The sequence below is a fragment of the Onychostruthus taczanowskii genome, unplaced genomic scaffold (genome assembly GCF_017590055.1).
Source record: "Onychostruthus taczanowskii isolate IOZ18803 unplaced genomic scaffold, ASM1759005v1 scaffold6, whole genome shotgun sequence".
In the NCBI taxonomy this organism is placed as follows: Eukaryota; Metazoa; Chordata; class Aves; order Passeriformes; family Passeridae; genus Onychostruthus; species Onychostruthus taczanowskii.
The window spans coordinates 6,795,083-6,817,580 of NW_024503679.1; the positions used below are offsets into that span (position 1 = coordinate 6,795,083).

The 22,498-nt window shown below is 44.5% G+C and overlaps 1 protein-coding gene across 3 annotated transcripts in view; it reads right to left on the reverse strand.

Annotated features, from left to right (window-relative positions):
- Positions 1-22,498, reverse strand: part of MAPK6 (mitogen-activated protein kinase 6) — a 63,729-nt gene that overhangs the window by 16,383 nt on the left and 24,848 nt on the right. Inside the window, exons 1-2 of one of the 3 annotated variants that reach the window (XM_041418991.1) lie at positions 11,394-11,598; positions 8,142-8,265 (exon numbers count right to left, since the gene is read on the reverse strand). The exons of 1 other annotated variant lie outside the window; for it this stretch is intronic. The gene's annotated coding sequence lies outside the window, so the exon portion shown is untranslated. Of the gene's footprint in view, positions 1-8,141; positions 8,266-11,393; positions 11,599-22,498 lie in introns of those variants that run through there. One more of the 3 variants, XM_041418986.1, reaches the window with a different exon arrangement.

The window sequence follows — 22,498 nt, forward strand, 5'->3', positions numbered from 1 at the left end:
ATTGTTACTTGTGGCATAAAAGGGAATTAAATATTTTTAAGTGTCCACACCCATTATGATTGGCAAGGGAAGAAAGATTTGGAGACGGTTTGAAAAGGTTGCCCAAGGTAATTTGGCAGCTCCAGGCTTTTGTCTCAGTTTCAGTGCTTGACTTACATATTCTCCCAGAAGAAGGGAAATGTGTCCTAGGATACATTTTTAAAGACTGACCATATTTCTTACAAAGTTTAAGATGAATTTTGCATGTGAATAGGGATGAGTTTAAAGGAAAAAATCTACTTATTAAAAGGGGATGGGGAGAGGTTCAAGAAATACTCAGTTTCTATGGCCTCCTTGGCTTATTCCTGCTTATCTGTGCTCTGAGCCCTAAAATACAATTTAGTTTTCCTGGCACAGATCCCAAGAGTTTTTAATTGTTTGGGTCTCCTTTAACTGCTGCCTCTTCCCATCAGCCTATTTCTCTGCAGGTGTTAAACAAAACCTTTACAAATCAATTGCTCTTCCAGCTTAGTTTCATAGTGCTGATGTTCAGCACAAACAGCCCAGATAAATTTGAGTTTCACTAGCAACCCAATAGTTCAGGTGGCTTCATTTCCTGGGCACCTTCATTTCCTGGAAGTGTCAGACACCACCTTGCCATAATGGACACAGGGTTTTTTAATTTCTTATTTTTTAACACAAATGGATTTTTCTAACAAGCACTCACTCTCTACATTAGCAGACTTTAAAAAATTCCCAATAAATCTTAAAATATAATTCCAATCAGCATTATTGTCAGGTAACCACACAGAAGTTGCCACCTTAGAAACTTTTAACAAATGTTTGTGTCAAGATCCCTTTTTAGTTAAAGTTTACTTGGTGGAAGGCAGAACTCCCTGGGCACAGACAACACTTTGTCACCTCATTTGGGCTCACCTGGATGGACCTGATTTTGCTAGAGCAAGATTTGTACCATGTACATTCTGATCAGCAAAGAAAACTACGATGAGGACTTGGAATAAAGGAAAAAAACATACCCCAAGATCTGCATTCCTATGTGAAACAATAGACAGACTGGAAAAGAACAGACCATTAACAGACACCAATTCAAACCAGAGACAGCAAAGTACAAAGGGCAAATGGAGGTGGAAGAAGAAAGTCACAGAAGATGTTCAACTTTGAGACTAGAAATAAATGGGTTATGTGACATAGTTTGGAAATTCTGTAGGACAAAAAGTCATTAAACACTTAAAACAGAACAAGTAATTCTTCCCCCCTGGTAGATCATCAGTGATCTAGGACACTTTGGTACAGCAGGCCCCCTGCTTAAAATCACACTGTTTTATTAAGTCAGGCAATTCCATTGCCTCTTTTTTCTATGTTTTAAACAACACTCAGCACAGGGCAGAGCAGCTGCCTAAAGCAGGAGTTGGCAAAGCCATGTCAATAAAGAGAGAAGAGGAAAGCTTAGAAAAGTTGCCTTGTAGCTGGGTGATCACTTGAAGCATCAGCCCTCTGTGTGTAAGGCTGGAGCTCTCCCAGGTTCTCAGCCTTTCATCATTTCCTCATTAGTTTATCTTGCACAGAATAGCAAACATGCAGAAAAAATTACTGAGGTAGGCAATTAAGGCCGTATGTGTGTTAGTTTAATTTTTTAAAGGATGACAGGTACCAACATTTTCATACTTGGGTGCTCCAAGTGACCCAAGCTCCTTCCAACTTCCCAGCATGGGACATTGTGGGTCTGCTGGAGTCAAGCTGTAGATCCAGTCTGTGGGTGAAAAATATTCTACAGGAGGACAAGGCAAAGTGTGGGATGCAGTGGAAACAAGAAGCACCAAATGTTTTTGTCCCAGCACTTCAGGTGCAAGAAAATTCAGTGTGTGATGGTTCTTCCCCATTCAGACCTTCAGCAAGGCACCATTCTCATCCTACCTCCAAAACCTCAAGTGAAGTGGTTAGGAGAGCACATCTGCCAACTGAAGTGGCATCAGAACATGTTTGTCTGAGGCCTCTGTGCTGGTTATTGCATTAGCTGAAGTGCTGCTAAAGTTGAAAGGCAGCAGATATTATTTAAATATCTGTAACACTTTGAGTATTCCAAGGTAGAGAGACTCCCTGGAAACAGCACTGGGTGCTCTCAGCAAAAAAATACATGTGATTTTGGATCCCTACTGGAAAATATGTCAGCTCTTGGGCAAGTTATGAATGCCTGATGATGGATTTATATAGAACAATGCTGTGTTTTTGTAGAACTATTGCATTTAATTGCAGAAATATACATATTGCTATGCAGAACTGTTCTTGTTCATTCTTATAGCACTGTAAGCCTTCCTACACGTAGGATTTTGATTCCTATTGCATTACAGAGATAAAGCCTCTGGTGTGATTGTAAATACAGCTGGTGCCGCACAGTTTGTCATTTACAGAGAAGAAAAAATTGGACTAACATTCACTAACATTTTCATCCACACCAGAATCCTCTTGAAATACATTTATAGGGGGCAAAGCTCAATATAAATACATGGGTATTGTGAAAAGAGGATGAAACAACCTGCCTGGGGAGGCACTTTAAGAAACTGTGCCTTAGTGGCTGCTCAGGCAGAGGCCATCCTGGAGTACAGCGATCCCCATCGTGCCCCGGCTCACGGATGCAGCTGTTTCACAGGCAAGCAGCACGCTGCATGGCTAAAGATAAAGGGCCACGCGGTGCCTGCAGGGTCAGGGCAGGCCTGCGGGAGGCCGATAGCTGTTCTGCTGCTCTGGGTGTGTTTTGGCTGGGGCCAACACCCTTTTTCAGGATTCCCAAAATAGCACTTATCAAAAGCAGCAGGTTGACTGGAAGCACACTGCTTCAAGTAATGATTGCAAACTGTCCCTGCCAGACTCCTACCCCAGTCAGTCTCCTGAAGCTAAAGAGATTGAAAATCTAAGAAATATCAAGAAGTAGGGACTTTTTATAGAACATCTACCACAAATTACACAGTGAATACTCAGCATTGCAAAAGCTACCTTGAATCAGTTTTGTTGTATTGTCAGACAGCAAAACCCAAAGTTTTCATTTCACTAACAAATATATTTTGGAAACACCTCCTCTCCTGAAAACTCGGTAACTTTTTCTCAGCACATCTTGTACTATCTATTTCTAAAGATTTCCACTAAAATCATGTGGGACTATTCAATCACCCATATTCCCCAACACCATTTATGTCTTAGATTTCACTAAGATTTTCAAGGTTGTTGCAGGTTTTCTCAGCAGTTTTGAGACACTTGCTGGGAGGGATTACATTTCCAAAGTATTTGTTTTCTCATGAAAACTGGATTTTGCTTATGTGCCAGAATCAGCAGACGTGTTATAAATAGCTTTGGATAGATGACAGGAAATGATGCAAGATCTCAGGCCACTCTACAGAAGACAACTGTTTGAAGTGTTGAGGAAAGGACTTGCACCACTGACTACTGCACAGGGGGAAAAAATTAATGCACAAAAGCATAATTTACTACAAAGGGTATTTGACTTATGAAACACAAGACCTCTTATTACAACTCAAGCAAAAAGTATTTGCTTGTGATTGCACTACAATGAGAAACAAGAAAATTAATTTTTCCTTTGAAGAGGAAAAACTGACCAGAATTGTCTAAACTCGCTTTGTCTTTTACTCTTGGGGAGAAAAGGCACTCTCCTTACATGCTACAAATGCCAACACACACATTGGAAATTCTCCAGTCTCTGACTGGTGCCAAACACAGGGATCATCTTCCTACCCTGGCGTTTCCCATTAGCTTCAGCAAAGTCTCTTCCAACTCAAAGTGCTTTAAATGGGCTCCAATAACAGATGCCTAGAGGTTAAGCTGTGTCTATTCGTCTCATCTGAAGAACTCCCGGTTACTCTTTGCAGTAGTAATACAGAATGGAACATTAAGTCCTGTTTCTATCAGCTCCCATGAAGAAAAAGCACAATAATTTAACGCCCAATAAATGCTTTATTTGGAATAGGAGCAAACTCTCAGCATTCTTAAGTTTATGACAAAACTTTGAACAGATGTAACCTGAACACAGTGACTCCAACCTCCAGTACCAAGCTCCTTTTCCCAACTGTAGGAAGCACCTCTCAGCCCACTCCCTGCCACACTTGGGCACTGTGGATGACTGGACAACGTGCTACACATGGAGAACTACTAAATTAGTGAGAAACACATAGTGCACCTCTCCAGCAGGTTGTTTTTCAGTCAGTCAGTCAGTCAGTCAGTCAGAGAGGATGCCTTTAGGCCCTCTACATTCCCGCAGTACAGTTCAGCACCGTGTGGCCTCAAAGCAGGGGTGGACCAGCCTCCTCCCTTCTGCCCTGGGCACAGGAGGAGCATCAGCACCAGGCACACAGCTCATCTCACACCATCATAACCCCCCAGTGCTTTCTCTCCCAGAGACAGCATCAGCAGGCACTTCTGCTGAGGTGTTACTTCAAAAGACAATGGCATATTTGATACCTCTCACGACTGTAGCTCAGAGGTACCCTGCTTTCAGGAGTGGATGGTTTCTACCCAGGATTTTTGAGTTATCTGTTCTTCTGACAGACAGAAGAGCTAGAAGCACTCCTACCTAGGAAAGGAATAAATAATACATCACACATTTTTTGTACTAACTCATTTTACCCATGATCTACCCTTCTGGAAGTTTGAAGAACAATTTTTTTTCTCTCCATAGACATGAAATCTGACTGAATTGTTGTTATTTTGGAAATGTAAGATTTATTACCTCTCTTAGAGGTACAACAGTGCTGAAACTGGGTCATCCCAAACTTTTTCAGTCAAGGGCTAGACAAATGAAATACATCTGTCCATGCACACACTGCAGGACAGAAAAACAAGTCCACTTGTTAGTGGATACTAACACATACACATACAGTGTGTCCAGGAGAGCAGAGTAGGAGAGAAGGTAGGCAAAGCTGTCAGCCTTTGCAGAGCTTAATGAGAGCTCAGTGCCAGCTGGTGCAACTGACCTTCATGACCTTGATTCTTGTCAGAAATTCTCCATGTCAGGGGAATTTTCTTTCAAATGTTCTTGTCAGAAATACCTCCATTGGACACCCCAGTGCTGAGGAAGCAGTGAGAAGCAGTCCTCCACCCAGAAAATTATCTCATAAAGGTAAATATTTCATGGAAGGGTTATACCTAGAGGTTCTTTCATTATATAAATAGCAAGATTTACCCTGCAAGTGAGCTGGAATTAAGGAAGATAAAGATATAGAGAAATCTTCTGCTTATAAGTGCATCAGCATTCTCTTATCTCCAGCATATCTTTAAACAGTTTTGAACTGCAAATTTCAACAGTCAAAACCTGTTAAATGAAAACTTAAGAGATAACCCATGCCCCTAAAATTATATTTTTTGAAAAGAAAAATATATTACTCCCTCATTCTTTGTGTTTTATGAAACACCAGAGACCTATTTAAGCCTCAATTAAAATAAAACCAATTCCTGATAAACCTATTTAAGTAAACACAAGAGGCTGCTAACCATTATCTCATATTTTGTCTTATTGTTTAATCAGGACACTCCCAAAAAAAGCAATCAAGATGACTCAAAGAAGATGAGTTCCAACCTTTAGACCAGCTCTGATTGCAATACTTGGTTCTCATGATTGCTGCAACTCAGCAGCAATCATCTCCAGCACGATAATAGTGTTCATGTGTGCTCCATGATCTACTCCAGCACGGCCCTGGGTGACAGCAAGAGCTGCTACAGGGTTCCTGTGTGTCATCTGATGTCCCCAGCTCACACACCGGCTGACAGACCTTCCTGTGCCCCTGGCATGCATGATCACAGAGGTCAGGTGCACAAACCCTGCCACTCGTGTTCAGTAGTGGGAGTGACGAGGCCAGGCTGCACTGGGGCAGTTCTTACATGGCCACCCAAAGCAATCAAGAACCAGCTCAGCCATCAGACAAGACTGAGCAAACTCTTCCTGTGTCTTGAAATGGTGGCCCAGAGAGGTAAGACTGCCGCTTACAAACCTCTCCCCTTTTTCTTGCTGTTAACTTTTCCAGGACAGCCTGTCTATCCTTGATTTCTGTGTTGGAAAAGGTATATCCCAAAAATCAAGGACAGACAGAAGGCTCAGCCCTTGCCTTCAGAGCTAAACCATACTGCCAGGGCTGGGCTAGGAATCTTATTACCACTGCCCAAGCCATCCTCTGTCAAGAGTAGCTCCAAGGAGGACTTAACATTCCCAAGCCTGTCTGCCAGAGATGCTTTACAAAGACTTCACCAAACAGCACAGTATTCGTCAAAACTGAGGTGGTGATTTTCCCCTCAACCCAACAAAGGTTTCAAGATGTCAGCTGTTTATTTTCTCCCAACTACCCAAGCTGGTATTTCCACAACTGCATGGACTACCTAGATACTTCCTCGAAGTACAAAGTGAGACTGTTATGGTTTGTGATAATATATCCCTGTTTCAATAATTAAGGCAACTCATTTGCTCGTAGTAAAATTGCTTCAAGGACGACATGTGCAATTTGCGATCAAAGTACTGCCCTGTACCCCGTGTTTATCATCCCAGGTCCAAAGACGTTTGTTAGTAAACAATAGCAGTGTAATCATTGCTAGGCAGCAGGGAGTCAGAGGCAGGGCTTGAACAGGATGCTGTCAGCTAAGAAACATCAACAAAGGACCTGCGGGGACTGCTGAAGTCAAAGGAAGCAGCAGGGCAGTAATAGAAACTTTTGAACCTTTTCACACAGAGGAACAAGAAGATTTGTCTTTCTCATTGCTGAAGTGTTTCAGATTGCAGGAGAAAATGGGAATATGGGCCTTCATGACAGCTAATAAACGTCTCTGACCTTGGAAGGGAGCTCCATGTGGCATGACAGTCACAGTAATCAGAACAAGCTCTATCTGCTCTGATACAGCTTTACTGCAGGAGCAGATATTCCCTTTCCTCCTCACAAGTGCTCAGTGCTCTCCTTCATTCATTGCATAAGACAGTGTTCACCTGATTACCAGCAACTGGATACCTGGAGGACAGAACCACCAGGGTTTAAGGGTTCTGTAAATAACCATTAAATTAATTTCTACAATTTGAAAGAATGTCAGAATATTATCATTCCCGCTGTTCTGAACTGAGTCACAAAAGCACAAGGTCAATGTAGCCCTTAACAGTAGATTTAAGATTACTGGAACTAAAATTTGCAAGGGTTTTGTACTTTATTTCACTGTTCAACTTCTCAACTCGCTTTTGGTCCTGGCACCAAGTACAGATCCCCAAAGTTCTGAATTGTGAGTTCACAAATTATTGTAGGTTTTGTCCAGGCAGTTCTGATTTTGCCCAGCACCAGAAGCCCCTGAGTAGCTGAGCTTGTACACCCTGAGTTTGCACACCTTCTGTGCCAGTCTCTCCACTCCCTCTCAGAACCCATCTAGTTTCTCCAAGTCTCTTCTATTTCCTGGTTTCTGTTTTCTTTTCTCCTATCCAATTAAAATCTCATCTTTACAAGCTTTCTCTCCCAACCTATTTCTGAAAAGTTCCCTACCTATTTGGTCCTTATTTCTTCCACATGAGTCAGGTAGCTGCTGGAGCCAACAAGAGCCATTAAAAGCATTACATGGGAGGAACAGTCCACTTAAATTCAGTTCACGTGCCCAATCCCAGCACAGCCTGTAGAAGCCTGTGGATGCAGTCACAGGAAAATTTCTGTTCAGGAGTTGCGTGGGCTGGAGCACACCCAGGACTCACAGCACAGGAATTAATCTGCTAACAGATCTCTCAGGCTGCAAAACCTGAGGTCTCTAGTTCATGAACACCAAGAAAGATAAAACATGCATTTTTGAGTCTCGATTTCAAGAGTGCCCTCCTCTTCTGCAAAAGGCAAGAGTCTTTTAAAAACTTTTTTTTGTTGTTTGCTTGATTTTAAGTAGGGCAAAATCAGTGGTCTGCTCTGCCCCAGTTCTTGTAGAACAAGTGAAACATTACAGCAAAGTTTAGATTTGGAAATCTACCTGGCACAAAAATGTTTCCATCTGAAGAATTAGCCATCAGCACAGTCACGGTCTATCAAACGAACCTTGCCCGAGCCAGCGAGAGCTGCGAGTGCCCCAGTGCAGTGCCACCGCTCCCGCAGTGCCACAGCTCCCGCAGTGACAGCTCCCGCGGGCTGCCTCACCTCTCCAGGTGCCTTCTCCTCATCCTGCCGGCCAGCAAAGCCTCTAGCTGCCGAGGAAGGTGCTGGTCAAAGTCTTGCTGCACGGGAAGGCGTTAAGGAGGAAAAGAAGTGGCCCAGAGAGTTTCTGAGGAAGAAATGTCCCCGTCAGTGCCCTCCCCGTGGGTGGGTGACAGGCTGCTGGGGTGTGCAGGGACGAGGGGCGCCTGCTGTGATGGAGAGGGCCCTGTTCAAGCTTTTCTTCCCCTTCACATACCTATTTTGGGAAAAGACCCTCAGCAGTGCAAAGCAGGAGGCTGTAAGAAAATATCCCACTCTCCAGGACAAAGATTTTTCCTATTCTTTTGCTCCAACTCGTGGCCGCACAGCCTCTCTTCCCAGCCAAAGCCTGCTGCTTGCCTGGTGTGCTGGTGCAGACCCCACACTGCTCACTGCAGCTGCTGCAGGCTGTGGGACAGCCAGTACCAGGGCAGGCAGGGCACACAGAGTAACAGGGAGACCTTTAGGGGAATGCAGGAGATGAAAGGCTAAGTGCTTAAATAATCTCTATCACCAGCTTCTCTGTAATCTCAGGTTTTGGCTGATTGGAGAGACGGACAGAAAGTACATGTGACTTCATGCAGGGGATGAGGAGAATGTCAACATTAGCCCAGCTTTCTGATGGTTACAGAGCCTGTAATTTCATTTTCTTTCCATTGCATCCTATGTGAAAAGCATTCCAAATCCTGCTGCACCCCCTAAATCCTATTAAGAAAAACCAGACCTCGTAAAGCTGTTTTCCAGTGTGTTGAATTCAGGTTTTGTGGCTCTCTTTGACAGTTTTCCATTAAGTTCCAACTGAGCAGAGACAGCCAGGCCACTGGACACCAGGAGAGCAGGGCTCCTTGCCCAGCTGCCTTGCCTGGGTTGGATGTGCTTCTCGGAGCCCCTGTCTCCAGCCTCAGCAGAGGCTGTCCCACCCCTCTGTCACTCAGCAGCAGACAGGTGAGAGCAGGACACCTCGAGGGGAGCCAGCCCATCCCACCCCTCTGCTGCAGCACATCACTGAAGCCACCCAGTGCCACGCCAGAGTCAGCTGCGGGACACTGCTGCGGGAGGGACTGGCTCCCCTGCAGCAGCAGCAGCAGCAGCACAGACTGCCTGGAGCCCTCCACCATCACACTGGCTGCTGTGCAGGCAGAATCCAGGAAATACTTCCCCAAACCCACCCTTGTGCTCTTTAAAACAAGCTTTTATTTATGCTGCTGCTGGCGAAATATACCTGAGAATCTATCTGAAATATACAGAAAATAACCTGAGTCTCCAGTCTACCTTCAGTTGTGTTTTTCTCAAAGCTCTTAGGCTCCTCTCCCTCTGCAGAGCAAACACAGGATTTGCAGGGATAAAGCTGCACTTATGTAAGTTTCTGAGAATGCCAAGTTGAAAGTCTGACAGAAGAAAAACCTCTGGTAAAAACCTATTTTTTTGTGTTTTCAAGAGATCTAATCTATCTTCTGTGCATTCCTGACCTTCAGAAAGCATTTTCATCTCACACGTTAAGTATAACAATCCTCTTAACAGGGAACATTTTGTTAGAGCTTTAAATTGGGTTACGTAAATTATTTGTAGTTCTGACAGCAGGTTTCTCTTCCGTCCACGAGGACACTTGTTATGAGCCTGCTACAAGGTTCATTTGCAATCACTGCAGATAATCATCTGAGGGACTGTTTGAAAGGAGATTTTATCTGGGGCAAATGCTACAAGTTTGTCAAGGCTTTTTATAAAAGCAGCATTTTTGCCAAATAATTTGCAGTACAGTAACACGCATGAGAATTAAGACATCCCTGATGGGGATGGTAAGCTGAGTGAACAAAAGTTTTTTTAACTTTAACAAACTTTAGGAGGTACAGAACACAAAGGGAAAAAAACCCCTGCAATATATATGTATATAGGTGTTACTGAGCATGTCTCAATTCATGGTTTTGCTTTTGTTGACTGCAGTAGGAATTGTAAACAATCAGGATGAGGCTCTTTGTTCACAAAAAAAAACAGTAGAAAAAGTACTCAGAAGTTACAGCACTACTTTTAGTATTGTGTCAGAGCAGCCAGTGACTTAGAAATACAGTTTGCAGTACTCTCTTTTCATTCTTTCTTCCCCCCAGCCCCTAGACAGGCACAGGCTTAGACACTGGTTTTGAATGGGAAGAGTTCTCTGGCAGCAGAGCCCTCCTGCCTCCCTCTCTCTTGTCCCTGGTAAGGCTGATTGGGGGAAAAAAGTTTCTACTGATTTCATCATGGGTGGGAAAAGAAAGGCATAATTTATAAATTTGGATAGGTATTTACGTTTTCCATTATATTTATGAGCTCTTAGCACTCCCACTCCCCAGTAAAGCAATAAAATAATATTTTATTAAAATTTAAAGTATTTTGCTTGGCTTTAAGAACAACAATTTACTAAAACAAATTTTTAAATGAAAACTTCCAAATGAAAATCCGGACATTTAATTTTTATGTCTTTGTAAGAGCATTTCAGATTTTTTTTTTCCTAAGCAACAAGGGCAAAGAGTTTCTTCCCATGCTAAATACAAGCCAAAGCAGTAAACCTGATTTCTACACTCCTGCTGGCATTACATTCTCCACAACAGTGGTGCAGAAACCAACAAACCCTTCTACAACATCAGAGTACCCCAAGGAGCCACATTTTCAAGGAGGAGAAAGCCTGTGGGTCTGTAACCCACACACGCACATGCACAAACACAAGACCCATGCAAAAGGTGCTCAGCAGAGAGAACCTTTACCCACAAAACTTAACACCTACTAACATTTCCAAATCTGCCCAGGAATGCTTTACCTTTCTATTTCCAATTGTACTGAGCTGACTGGAGGTGTTTTATCTTTCCCTTCCCTTCTTTATTCAATGCCAAACATTTATTTTCAGCAGTCTATACAGAGTTGCCTCATGGTTTTATTAGCAGTCTTTCTTAAAATACTTTATCTACAGAGAACACAATGCATTAGGGCTTCTAGGGACAACGTTAGTACTTCTAGGGACAATGTTAGCCATTCCTATGAATTATCTAGAGACACTAGCTGATTAATATGAAATTATTTTATTTCTATAGAAGACAATATATCATTATTTTGGCAATTCTCAAAGAGAAATAGATGTTTCTAAATGTTAGTTAGAAAGATTCATCTTCACACTTCTTTGTCTCTAAACAAACAGATCTCAACAAACAGATCTCATGGGAGAATACACACAGACATGTAACTTACCATTACTGCAGCTATCTTTTGAATTCCTCAGTACCATTAATATTTAAGCAGAAAGAAGAGGACAAGCAATTATTGTAATGATACCACACCAGAACTAACAAAGTAATTTTTAAAAAGTCATCCAGAAGAAGCGAGAAGGTCAAGCAGAAAACACGAGTCAGGAATAGCTGTGCTCCGAGGAGGAGGGGAAGGTTATGTTGCTGTGATATGAGTAGTGCACAGCTGTTACTCTAGTAATAATTCATCATATTAATATTTAAATGAGAGGAGGAGGAGGAAGAGGGCACGAGATCGTGTGTGACTCAATGGTCCCTCCCTGTCCTCAAGCAGAAAAATAGGCCACCAATACAGAAAGAGCATTAGGAGCTGCAGAGTGGGAAGGTTTGTTTTCACTACCTCATGAATAAAAGTGGGCAAACTGGTCCCTGAAGAAGTCGAGAAATTATCCTGCCTTTATTACAGCAAGTGAAATTCTGTTTCTAATCTCAGAAGCAGCCACTGCCTAATGAACAAATTGATCCAGCAACCAGTGCTCTAGGTCTGCACGTGGTGTTTCTTGGATTTCAGTCTATTTCCAGCAAGCCTCTACACTTCCTCCAAAGAGCTGCCTGCAGGAGTCTGGCCTGGCAGTCCCTCCCAGAGAATTGCTGCATTGCTGCTGTGCTTTGCCTGTTATCTAAAGACACATTTATAAAAGCATTTCTTTACGGGGGCTAACTCACCTCCAGGCTGGCTGCATTGCCTGGGCCCATCGGAGCCTCTGGATGGGCAGGTCAGGGGAGCTGAGGAGCAGCAGGAGGGGCTGGGGGTGTTGTGGGGAGCAGAGCCTCAGCCCTGGAGAGCCTTGGGGAGCTGCTGGAGGTAGAGCAGCAACACCCAGCAACAGCAGGCTCAGCTCGAGGTGCAGGGCTGGAGGAAACAGCTGATGTAGGCATAACCCAGACAGATGTGGGTGGCATCCCTGGCAGGAGAGGCAGCCTGACTACGCTTGGTTGCATTTAGGGTTGCACAACTTTATCCAACAATTCAATATAAACACACCTCTCACATGCTGGGTTTTGGGAGGCTGGGATTTTCTTTTGAATTCTGTACAACTCCCTCCTCTTTGTTAGCAGAAGTGTTACTGTGATAGACCTGGCTGAGCATTGCCTTGTTGGCTGAGTAACTCTAAAAAGGTAATAAGCAACCATTTAACCAGAAGCAGACATGGACTCCAGAAAGGGCCATGAGGCTAAATACAAATTAGTTTGTAACAGAACAAATCCACAGAACAGCATTTGTTTTAGTGCTTGGCATGAAAATACAAGGTGCACAAAGTACAACATTCGGAGATGCCAAACTCATGCTTTAACATCAGTTCTCAGCACACCAAGGTAAATTCTTCCTCAGAAATTTTTTATTTTTTCCTGTTCAAGCAAAGATGTTCCTCCCTCCTTTCATTTTGTTAGCCTAATCCTTTATGAACAAGTTTGCAAACAACCCGAGTTAACATTGATATTTTTAGCTGACTGTTAGGAAGGTTTTATTTACTGTATCCTGTACAAAGCTATTTGTTATTAATACACTGCAGAAAACACAACTCGTCAGATCTTTTCCATTTCCATTGTCAGTATCCCAGCAAAGTAACCTTTAAAACTGTCCTCATGACTTGCTCCAAGGGTTTTTACATAAAACTGAATCAGGCCCCTGGATACATTGGAGGACTGGAGAATATTGGTTTAGGCTGCTTTCAAAGAGTAGATGACAAGGGTCTGCAGGAAGATACCTCTTCACTGCTTCAGTAATTACACTAACACATTAGCTTGCAGGGATTAGGCTCTTCCTTCCCAGAGTTTGGGAGTGCTGGAGGAAGAGACCACCCACACTGGCTTTAATCCCAGGCAGAGCCCTCCCTCCAGCTCCAGCACTGCTCCTGCCTCATGGGTAGGACAGATACATGAGGCTGGAATTAACGACCTAATGCACCTACACTGCTGTGTCAGTTTAATTCAGAAGAAAAAAACATGGACAAAGGCTAAAAAAAATTCTTTGCAACCACTGAATAGCTAATTGAAGCAAATGTGTCATGGAAGACAAACATTTTCAGGTACAGATTGGGCCAGTTGACAGATTTAATAGGTTCCATAAAACACCAGATTGCAACAGCTTTTACAACTGTCTTTATAGGCAACCATGAATTTCCATCTGGACTTGGTGGCTACCAGCTCAGTGTGCTGTGTTTGAGGAGGTGCAGAAGCCCAGGCTGAGATTTGCTCTTCTTTCAGTGACAGAAGTTGCCAGTTTAATCCAAATCCATGGTCTTGATTCAGAAGAGGCTACAGCCTCTGTTGATGAGTACATTTGAGGTTACAGTTTTTTCAGGCTTTGTCTAATGCCTGCTCAAATACCACACCATTCCAGCCTATGTTCTTAGTTAAAAAGGGAAAAAAAAAAAAAAAAAAAGAAAGAAAGAAAAAAAAAAGGCAAATCCATGCTTGCCCTGTGAACAGGGGGGTCAATGTGAAGAGCCATGCTGACACCACAATCCCCAAACACTCATCCATATGCAATGCTAATTGAATTAGCATGTGTTAAAGGTGCAAGCACCAGGTGCAAATGGCTGGGTGCAGCCCTGGCATGGTCAAACACAGGCTACATCTGTGCCAAATTTTTCCTTAACCAAGCCTCCATGGCTTAGTTTTCCTAGTGGAAACCAAGTTGAGCTTTTCCAAGGCCACACAAGGGGACAAACTCCCCTCTGGCTCTGCCAAGGCCACGTGGTCCACTTGAGATATTAACAAATGCTCTCAGAAGTGCTGTGACTAATTTAGGTTCCAAGTAACAGCAGCAAAGCTTACATAGTTATTTAACAGTCAAAAGAGAGGGGTAGGTTTTTTATAGTCTAAACTTTATGAAGTGATAAAGATCTATTAATCATCTAACATGCAGTTTATCTACAGACAAATAGGATTAAAAATAGAGCAGGTAGTTTCGGCTCCTTGCTTTTTTTTTTCCCCCTCTTAATTGGCATGAGAACAGCAAGCTGGAAGATGAGGAAAAAGAAGGTTGCTGAGGATGCTGAGCACAAGGCTATGGCTGAGCTGAAACCAGAGCTCTCTCAATTATTTTCTCTCCCTGATGAGAGGCCAGATCTTAGGTACCCTTGAGTGGCCCTTTTCTGTAATGAGGATCTCAGTATTTGGCCTATTCATATTTTTAATTTCATTGCTCTGCACTTGGTCCAGGAAATCACGAGGCTTGTCTTGGCATTTTACCACAGGAATCAATGCAAAGAATTCTTCCTTTTAAGTGCTTGGCTCTGCCTCAGAATTTTTTAATCTTTCCTGTCCTAAATGTAACTGATTGTCAGGGAGTGTGCATCCCTGGGTCAGTTTTCAACTCATGTTCCTCATAGCTTAACTTGAAAACAATACAGTTTCACAAAGAATTTTCCTTGGGACAGTCTGAAAACCCTTCTTGTCAATAAATAATTCCTACCAAGTGAAACACTGACAGAGCTATGCTGCTCAGCTAAGTATACTGTGAAACATTAACCTCCTTCCCTGTCCCGTGGTGGCAGAGACTGTGTTTTGCTGCTTTGTGACCCATGACTGACCTCACCATGAACTCCCATATTTTCAGCACACCTTCTTGAGGTTTAGGATTGAGTTAGCACCTATATTTAAAGAAGCAGATAGGAAGCAGCAACTTCCTTGTCTCTACTGAGCATTTTATACAGTGGGAGTGGGCAGATAGTGCCAGGACCACTGTTCCTCATCCAGGACACAAATTTGTTCCCACTGCTGCTGGACAGGAACTGTGACACTGAAGACGCCAGGGCTGTCCACCACGGAGCTCCAGGACCTTGTGACAAATTCCTGAGGTGTCAGAGGGTGAGAAGCTCTGGGAGACCCCTCCACACTCCAGCAACCCCACCAAGAGAGGGTGTGCCCAGAAGATCATGGGTGACACCAGAGCAGCACGTGGACAGGAGCCACCTGGCCAGTATCCTGATTGACACCTGTGCCTCTGGCTCTTCCCTGTCCGACCTCGCCCCTGCACTGAGTAAGCTTCTCTACACCCACACTCCTCCACACCCACAATGCTCTCTCCTTCGCCTGCCACAATGTGCACGCTGGCTGTGCTGGCCCACGACAGCCTGTTCACTGCTGTTAGCAGGCCCAGAAAGGGAAGCCTTGCTCAGGCTCCTGCTCTTGGGGTGCCAGCCAAGCACAACACCAGACCTCCCTTCCAGCCACGTCTCCAGAGGACCTTTTCTCACTGTGGCATTGCCCTGCACAGGGATCCATCTCAGGAGGGCTGCATGATTTTGCCAAGCCTGCGCCAGCAGCCCAGAGCTATTTCATAATTAGGATGCTTCACTCAAACCAGACGAGTTGTTAAGAGACGTACAGAAAAGTGTTTTGTGGAAAAGCTGGGTAAAGAAGCATAAGGCAGTTTAGTGTCATCACAAGGAAAGCTCATCCAGGAAAGGATTTTTCTTTTCATTAAAAGCCAAACCAGACCAAGACCCACTTTTCCATCGGTGTCAGCAGAGCACCCAGCCTCTTGTAGAAAGGCTGCTGCAGCTCTGCTCACCAGCCCAGGCCCGACAGTGCTGCCCTGAGAGAAAGAAGAAAGCCAAACCAAATAACCAAAAAATCCACTCTTACTCAGAAGTCAGTCCTGCAAGCTGTACACAGCAGCCAGGGCAGAGCCAGGACAGGTGAGGAGCGGTTAGGGCAGTGTGTGGAACAAGATCACACAGCACAGAGGCCACAGCTCCCAGCAGGGCCGGCTGCGTCCGGCACGGGCAGCACCCTCTCTCTGCCTTGTGCCCGAGCTTCTCTTTGGAGCTTGTGCTCCCAGGGGCCCCGAGCAGATCCGAGGGACACAGGGAACAAAGTACATGCCACGTTGTGACCAGGCTTTGCCAGGCAAAATGTTACAAAGGGCGCTAAGCTGCCCCACACTTCTGGTCGTGAGGCTCAGGCCTCGGGCTGCCCATTTGCGTGCTCAGTGGGAGGCGTGCAGTACCGACCTGCAGGGCTCAGCAGGAGGAAACCAAAGGAAAAAGCCATCTGGCACTCGGCTGCCTGCAAGTACTTGTACTTATGAGAGCTGCTCCTGCCAGGCCAGGTGCCTCTGCCTGCCACAGAGGCTGGGCACACTGGAGATTTGTCACCAGGGCCTTGGTGCTGCCGCTGCAGTGGCTGCTCTGCCCTGCCTGCTCGCTGCTGGCCACCCAGCACGTCCTGGCCTTCCGCTGGCTCAGCATGAAGGGGTTGGCAGTGGAGCTGGCTCTGGGATACTCTCTTGTCTGGCATCTCCCTCCAGAGCTTGTGGTCAAACTCTTGTTATTTTGCTCTCAGCACCAGCAATTCTCGTACTTCAACAGAGATGCTCAAGGAGGATTGAGAAACCCAGAACTCTGCTCTGCCTGCTTTACCTGCTCAGCCTCCCTTACAGCCCTCCCTTGGCAAAGCTAAAGTAATTTCAGCAACTTGGATGGTAAAACTTTTTAGCCTTTAGGTCACAGCTGGGAGGAGGTTGTAACGGCAGCATGGACACAGCCATCCTTATGCAATCCTACAAATTCACAGAACTGTAGAATCACAGAATGGTTTGGGTTGGAAGGGACCTTAAAGATCATCTAGTTCCAACTCCCTGCCATGGGCAGGGACATCTTCCACTAGACCAGGTTACTCAAAGCCCCAGCCAACCTGACCTTGAACACTTCCAGAGATGTGGAATCCACACCTTCTCTGGGCAGCCTGTGCCAGTGCCTCACCACCTTCATAGTAATATCTAATCTGAATCTACCCTCTTTTTCTTTAAAGCCATTCTCCCTTGTCCCATCACTACATAACATTGTCAAAAGTCCTTCTTCAGCTTTGTTGCAGCCCCCTTAGGTAGTGAGGGGCAAATCCATAAGGAGTGATTCACCCTGCTGCCTACTGACCTGACCCAAGAGGTTTGGATGTGTACATTCAGAGACTAGAAGCATGACATTCCCAACAAATACACCACACCAAACATGGAAATATTTCTGCCACATCCTTACTGTAGCTGGCTCAGTCTTGGCCCTGTAAATGAACAAAGCCTAATTCTGGCAAAGGTAGAAAAGCCTCTATTAGGGGGTCAAACCGTGGAACAAACAAAAGTGTTATAGGGAAGGAGAATGGAGAAAGAGGAAAGGGAAAGAAGGAAGGAAGAAAATTCAACAGAGGTTATATTGTGCATGAGGATCAGGCAGCTTAAAGTGCCATAAAATCCTTCATACAAATATTCTGCAGTAAAATGAAATAGCAGCTCTTCCTGGAGAAACTACAGCTACCCTCAGTGATTATAGCAACAGTTTGAATGATGCCATATTTTTTCCTTTTTGAACCAATTCCTCTCACTAGTGGTATGTACCTGTATCTCTACAAAGTACTTCAGAGCAGCATATCAAGTTCAAGTGGAAACTGTTTAATACATTTATACACTCAGCCTGGATAGGGCTTTGTTCCATAACTATTTCTCATGGTGAGATAACAGACAAACTGCATGAGTCACTGACTGTCCATCGGAGCACACATAGGTTTATTCATGACTGTCCTTACCCCTGGGAACAGATAAACAGTTTAGATATCCCTCAATTAAATCTCTCCAGGACCACCTCGTCACAGATTTGTTTTTGATTTCCTACTTTAAAAAGCTTTTGTCCCTATCTACTGAGTTCACTACAGGCAAAGTTGGTGCAGAATTACTCTTTTTTATTTCAATCCCTGCTTTTGCCAGAAGGTTAGTCAACATCTTGAGTCCTACCCCACTTGCTCAGACAAAATCTCACTGATTGCAAATATGAATGGGGCTCATTTCCTCATTTTGTCCTATGGGACAAGAAACATACTTTATAATGCTCCAGGTTACATATGGGTCAGATATACTGCCAGGGCTTTGCAGCCTGTTCCAGGGCAGATTTCCTGTATCCCAGACAGTTTCCCATTTAAACAGGCACAGACTTCCTTCCCACCATGCAGGTGGGACCATAAGTACCCATGACCCTGCATTATCAAGCCCATATCTTCTGAGCAGGTCACAAGGGCATAGTGGGAGCAAAGAGGTAGTGTTTAAGCCACAAAACAGTTATTCTTTCATCAGAGCAGCAATGAAACCAGCACTGCACAGATCCAAAGAGGAAGCTCTGCCATAATAAGCTTAGATCAGAGTGCAGAGGAGGTGGAAACAGGCCAGTTAATGACTTCCAGCTCCTGCATGGAGAGCACAGTGGAGGAGGACAAATGGAGCAGTGTCTGTCCTTAGCTTGAGAAGTCACAGAGCTCCTTTCTTCTAGATGCTCCATTTGTGTATTTGGAGTGGGGGTGGCTTTAGGGATGAATATACACAATGACACATAGAAACATGCCACACACTTGGATCTCAAATCAGACAGGCTTCCACAGCATCCTGCAGTATTAATAGTTGGATTTTCATGTAACTCATTACAGGACAGAGCTATTCCATGAATTCAGATATCACACTGAGTCCTAAGAGCAGTGCTTCTCCCTTGGGCCTGGGAAGGCAGGAAAACGAGGAAGGTCTGGAAGCCTACCACTTGCACTTGGGTCCCTTCTTTCTTTACTCACAAATTTCAAACCAGGCACTTCCAAAATATACTGAACTTGTCATAGAATAAAGGGCACAGCCACAACCTCACTTTCACACGACAGGGAGAAATCCTCCAGCATGCAGCCAAGGCATCCAACGAAGGCTACAGGACAAGGGAAGGGAAAGAAAACTACATCTGTGACCTGCCAGTGGATTAGCACTGAAATAAAGATTGAGCTCCGTGACACACAGCCCTCTCAAAATCTGGGCTTGATAAAAGTCCAGGCTCTACCCACGCAGCAGAACCAGTAACTGCCTGGGAACCAGCAACAGGCCCAGGCCAAAGAGAAGCAGGTCAAGAGTCTCTAAGGCTCAACCACTTTATTCAATACATACAACCAAAAGGGCCACAACCTCTGCAGGACTGTACAGACAAGCAGTAGGACTGCCTCAGGCCCTGCTACCCCTCTGTGTCATCATCCCACTAGAGATGGTTGACTGTTCCTGTGTTTCTCAGATGTTGCTTTACTAGTCACAGCTCTCCCAGTCAGAGGGAAGTTGAGGACAGAAATTCCAGACTTCCACCCTTTTGCCACTAAAGCACCCAACCATGCCATTCCCCTGGTCTTCAGCAGGCTCTCAGATTTGATTTCCCACAGAGAGATCACCTCCACCCTGTCCTGCCTCTCTCCCACCCCTCCAGAGGCTGACAAGCAGGTCCCATCTCTTTTATCTCCTCATCCTGAGAAAGTTGATGGCCAAGGCATTCCCAGACAGCCAAGCAGTCTGTGCTGCAGTCTCACTGCCATGTTCAGCAGACAGAGTTGGGATGCCCTTGCTGGGAGAACGACCCAGTCAGTCACCAGCTAGTGGTCCCTCAGATAAAACCTTCTGAGGGGGAGAAGGGTGAGAACCAGAAAGACTCACACTGACTCCACTGTTGCTGAGAGACACCTTTACATTTCAGCACACTGAGAACTGAAAAAAAGGGTGTTCTGGGGCTGAACAAATCTGAAACATTAACTTTTAGAAGTATGGGCAAGCACTTCTGCCTGGTTCTTTTGCAGCAAGTGAACCTCACTTTGAGTGCAGGTTTCCACCCAAAACTCAAAGCAAAACTGCCGGAACCACAGGCTTTTACAGAAACTCTGCTCAAAATAACTACCTCAGCTCAGGTTTACTAAAAATTCAAATCTCTCCTGTAGGCAGGGGACAGGGTTTTGGGCTGGTGAGGAGAACAGCAGCTGGGCGTTCCAGGGGAAGCAGTAAGGTAGAGAGAGAACAGGGAAGCCAGGAGCCCAGCAGCTCTGCACACCTACCCCTTGAACTGCCAGACCAGTTCCTGAGCTGTCAGCATTTCTGAACTCAGTCCCTCCAAATGACAATGAGGTTCTTTGCCTTAATTACCACATCTGTTTACTGCCCAATGTGAATAAGGACTGTAAACTTCTCCAACACTTGCACAGGTGCTTTTTGAGCTTTCTTCTCCCCCTGCTTTTTGGCCACTCTGCTCATGCTCCAGCCATGACCTTGTGCCTTCCCCCTCTGTTGTATTCCAGGTTGGAAGCCTACTCCACTTACTCATTTTAGCAGCCTATTTTCCTTATCTGTTGCAAAGTCAGCAATGCGAAGAACATAGGACACAACAGCACTTGGATGAGACACCTGATGTCAGGAATAGCTTTCCTGGCTCCTTGAACAGGACTGCAGCTTGACAAACCTTGCTTTACAAACACCACTGCAAGCCTTGGAGAATGTGGGAAAAACTCTTCCCTCCTGTGAGCTGGATCTGTTGCTCTTCACCCTGGATAAAAGGCTGTTCAGCACTCAGGGCTGCCAGGACTGCAAGAAGCTGCTCTTTCCTTGTTTTTATTTTCCCCTAATAAGCCACAGACAGAAGAAAACCACAGAAGGAAGAAAAGCCTTTAATCAGCATTGGAGATTTGGCTACTACACTTCAATTCTCTCTTTTATTTTTCAAACAGGCAGATCTATAGCAGAGATAAGCATATGCCTAAGCAGTTTGCTGAATCAGAATCAAAAGAACAGTTAGATTCTCCACTCAAAAGGTTCTTTGATACCTCAGCTGTGCATTTCACTTAAACAGTACATGTAAATTAAATACTTTTTCTTTTCTTCCCATGCTTTTGATGTTGATATTTCTGTAGAAAAAACTGCATATCCCGTCTCTAACAGAATTCACTCTTCTTTGGCAAGGCTGGCACTGCTGGGTAGTACAAACAGGCAGTCACCTTGTCCAAAGTGATAATGACAGGCAATGGGCTTTTGTCCCCAGGAGTCAGACTGCTAAAGGCAGTCTGGCAAATAACTGCTATTCAAAATACTCTTAAATCTCTACTCTGAAGAGACAATGTAGACTAAAAAAGAGTCATAATATAACAGCCCTGTCTCTAACACAAGATTTTCTCAATGCAATAAAAATGACAAACTTTCCTACCAAAGGTATTTTTGCTAGCAGAGCAATTCCCAGTTCAGTAAGTTAAATAACCTAAACAGGAAAAAGATCACATTGATTTAATTATCCACCTACAATGGTATTTTAATGATACAAAAATGGCATATTTTTTTTTCTTCAACAAGCATTTCATTATCATAAGCTTCTAATGTGGCCATGGCCTTAAAGACCTGGGGGACAAATTTAAGCCATAAGACACTTTATTTTGGAAAAATCTGTAACCATTATACTTTACAGGTAAAGAAACCAGTGCATTCTGCTACACAAAGCAAAGGCACTTGCTTTGATGTTTTTTAGAGAGGAGACTTTTCATTTAATTTTAGTTTTCCCCCTTACAATAGAGAACACCTCCAAAGAGTTTTGCAGACGGCTTTTCAAAATAAACACACAACATCACGCTGCTGTGGGGAGGAGGGAGAGGACAGGCTCTGCTCTTGGGGGCAGGAAATGAGTGCTGGGGGAGCAGGAAGCCTCACAGCAGGGATGGCAGGTCCTTGGAGCACCCGAGGCAGGTCTGGCTGCTCCCAGCCCCACGCCAGCTCCATCGTGTGACATCGTGTCCCATCAGACCAACAGCCTCAGAGCCAGGCCTTGTGGGCATTTCTGAAAAGGTTTTATTGAGGAATAAATCCCAGACCAAAGCAACCCCAAACAAACCAAAGCAAGGCTGGGATTTGAAGTTCCTTCTGCATGGCTTTATGTTTTAAAAATCATCACAGCATTGATAGTACCGTAGGATCTGACCCCCTCAGTTGCACACATGCTGCCTTGGTCTGTAATCCAACAGGGTGCTGTATATCTAGTTTTTATATATGTGTGAGCTGAAAGTCAACATCAATTTCTATAGTTAATGACCAAGAGGTTAGTGAAGGGCAGCAAAAGCAGCTTCCATTCAGATAAATGCTGGTCTGAGTTTCAGCAGTGATCAAATGGGAAGTTTGCAAAGCAGGCCTGGAAGAGCAATCAGAAGAGGTTGACCTCAGTGTTAAAACATCTTTCCTTGCATTTTCTCCTTCAAGGGCAGAAGGAATCAAGTTAGGGCACTTAAAAATATCAT